Source organism: Humulus lupulus, chromosome 5 (assembly GCF_963169125.1).
Source record: "Humulus lupulus chromosome 5, drHumLupu1.1, whole genome shotgun sequence".
Taxonomy (NCBI): Eukaryota; Viridiplantae; Streptophyta; class Magnoliopsida; order Rosales; family Cannabaceae; genus Humulus; species Humulus lupulus.
Window position 1 is genome coordinate 166,531,242 of NC_084797.1, and position 3,446 is coordinate 166,534,687.

Consider the following 3,446-nt stretch of genomic DNA (forward strand, 5'->3'; position numbering starts at 1 on the left):
ATGCTCACTCATAATTTATTTTGTTTAGAATTGAAGACCGGTGGGAAGTCAAAGGTTAGGATCAATGGTAAGTTCATCATAGCTCCTAGTTTGAAATGAGGACTTAATAATGATTGTACATTCCATTGTTTGGTGTGGTTAATGTTTTTATCATTTTTTGTAGAGATGCAAACTTTTGTGCATTGATCAATGTTTGATCAGTTTTGGCCTTCAATAGTTTTTGTTTTAATAGGTCAAGGTACAGTTGAAAATCTTGCAAGAGTTGATGTGTGTTTTCATACTGGAAAATTATTTACTTTTATTCAACTTAGTTTCTATGTTACATTTATATATTTATGTTTATTTGTTGCTTTCGAATTAGAAGTAGTCTATAGTTTGGATTTTGTTTCCTTTATGTCACTTTTTTAATCCCTTTTAGTTTGGGCGAGTTTAATATTCTGACATGTAAAAGAGTATAGCTTCATGTATCAATACTGTTCTTGGATGCTAGATATATATATATATATTTATATTTAATATGTGTTTTACTAAATGAAGGACCTCAGGGTTTAAAGAACTTTGTGAGCCAAGTGATTCTCTTTGAAAGAAGAATGATAAAGTTGATTAATTCCTTACTTTTTCAATGCTTGGCTCATATAGGTTTTGGTCGGATTGGAAGATTGGTTTTACGAGTAGCAATATCCAGGGATGATATTGACGTGGTGACAGTGAATGATCCTTATATTGATGTTAAATACATGGTAAGGATGTCAAGCTAGCTGCAACTTGATGGATTTCAGCTGCCAATGTTGTTGCTATGCTCATGAATAGTCATTATAATTTATAAATTAAAATGGCACTACTCAGATGATGCAAAAAAGTTTTCTTATGTTTGTAAGACTGCATCGAGCATAATATTTGGTTGACATGTCTTTGCTTACAACCTGGTTAGATGTTTGCTTCATAATGTATAATGATATGACTTAAGTCAAGTTTTTGTGCCATGCTCGCTTGATTTCTTATTGTGTTAATAGTATGTTGTTGAATGTGGTGATTTTTTTTTGTAAAGTGGCTAAAATGATTCTGCTCTACTTTAATATGGTCAAGGAAAACTATGTTATAAAGTATGTGGAAGAACGTTTAAATTTCATTTTATTTCAGTAACTATTAATTTTGATAAAAACCTCATAGGAATGGAGGTGCTCATTGTGTGTTCTCTTAAGAAATCATCTAGTCTCCTGGACTTGTAATTCACTCTTACACTATCTTCTCTTCATAGTTTTGACTAAATAATTTCTATTCTCACTGCTATTAAATGTGAGAGATGTCTTAAATCCTAATCATTAATTTCTTTGAAATTATTTTTATCACCTTAAACCCTCTATAAATGTTACCAAGTATTTAGTTGCATATAATTATCTCAATTATCTATTGATCAAAAAATGATTCTATTCTTTCAGATCTAACTTGAATCATGCTTATGCTTGTTGTGTGCAATGCTTGTAGTTTGGATTTTATTGTGATTTTTTGTGAGCTTATTTTTATGTCAAGTTGAGAGCATGGAAGCTTGTTAACTTGGCACTTTAAAATTTCTCACATTTTTTGGATTATGGTCTGAGGTGAGTAGTGGCTGTAATGATGAACCATGGTCATTAATAAGCTTATGATGCTACCTTGAATGACCTTTATATTACATGAAATTATATGTATCTGAATGAAATGAGTATTTTCAGAGTATTTTATTAAATTGATGTCCTTTGCTAATAGTTCAACTTAAGTAACAGTTACTCCTAATTGTCTTCTAAGGTCATCCCATTATGTGAAAATGGTTATGATATTTCCTATTCTTTATCCAGACCTACATGTTTAAATATGACTCTACTCATGGATTATTCAAAGGAAGCATTAAGGTTGTAGATGATTCAACCTTAGAAATCAATGGGAAGCAGATTAAGGTTGTGAGTAAAAGGTAATTTTCATCAGATCTTAGCATGAAAGTGTATACATATTATTTATTTGCTTATAACACTTGCAAATGTGGGTGTTTTTTGTTTAAAGCTTAATGTAAATTGAGCTGACAAGTAAAATCTAAACCTTTAATCAGGGACCCTGCTGAGATTCCTTGGGGTGATTATGGAGCTGAGTATGTTGTTGAATCCTCCGGTGTTTTCACAACAATTGACAAAGCTTCAGCACATAAGAAGGTTTCTTTTACTAATTTATTCTGTTCTCTGTCTCAGACAGTCAAATGTGTGAGAGCCCACCATGCACGTACAAATCCATTTACATTTGCATGAAATTCTTTGTAACATTGAACTTTTCTATCTTTGTAGGGTGGAGCCAAGAAAGTAGTTATATCAGCTCCATTAGCTGATGCTCCCATGTTTGTGGTTGGAGTAAATGAGTAGACATACAAGCCAAACATGGACATTGTTTCAAATGCAAGCTGTACTACCAACTGTCTTGCTCCTCTTGCTAAGGTCGGTTGCTACTTTTTTTTATTGTTTTTGTTTTGGTTCTTGTTGTAGTTGTTTTTTCTTCTTATTTGTGTGTGTGCGCGCGCACGTGCTCCAGATGAGTAGAAGAAACAGAAACAGAAACAGAATTGATTTACAAAGAGTAGAGAGACCAAAAGAAAAACCAAAGACTGACAGTCTTACTAGAAACAGCAAGATGAAAAGTATGGGAAATTTCTTTATAAAGCAACAATGAGCTGTGATTTTTGTAATGATTAGTGAAATTGTTCAAACTTGATTTTGAATTTATGAATGCATCTGGTTATATTTCCTTGTGCTTTTGGTTTTAGCTAATACGCTTTTGGTCTTGCTCCTCTTGCTAAGGTGTGTGCGTGTGTGTGGAAACAGCAAGCTACAAGAATAAGAAATTTCTTTAAAAAGTAACAAATGAGTTGTCATTTTTTGAAATGATTAGTGAAATTGTTCAAACTGGATTTTGAATTTATGAATGCATCTGGTTAAATATCCTTGTGCTTTTGGTTTTAGCTATTATCTATTGGGGAAACTAATAGTAGTTATGTTGTTATCTGTTAAAATCTGTTTTATAACATTAGGATGATGTAATTTTTCTAAGCATATCCTCTACCTTTACCATAAGACCTTGTACAACTTGCCTTCAATTGCTTACCAATGGTTAATTTTGTGGTCTTGCCAATCAACTATCTCCCTCTCTTGGTTCTATATCCTTTCATTTCATTCTTGTCAATTCATCTCATCAAAAGTGATAACTTTCTGTGTGTGTGTATGTGTGTGTTTTTTTATTAATAATTCTTTGTTGCAGTTCCACCATTGCTTTCAAGATCATATCTTTAGTCAATTTTATGGGGTCCATTGTCACCTAAACAATCACTGATCATCTTTTGTTTTGCATACTCTGATATTTTGGTCTCCTATCACCACAGAAAACATGTTTAGACAACTTAGCTTACTTGGGATTAGAATGGAATCAAA

At 32.3% G+C, this 3,446-nt stretch overlaps 1 long non-coding RNA gene across 1 annotated transcript; it reads left to right on the forward strand.

Annotated features, from left to right (window-relative positions):
* Positions 1-2,052: 2,052 nt before the first annotated feature.
* Positions 2,053-2,907, forward strand: LOC133833825 (uncharacterized). The gene is made up of 3 exons (XR_009893151.1): positions 2,053-2,183; positions 2,313-2,459; positions 2,820-2,907. It is a non-coding gene; the product is annotated as an uncharacterized LOC133833825 (long non-coding RNA).
* The last annotated feature ends 539 nt before the right edge of the window (positions 2,908-3,446 follow it).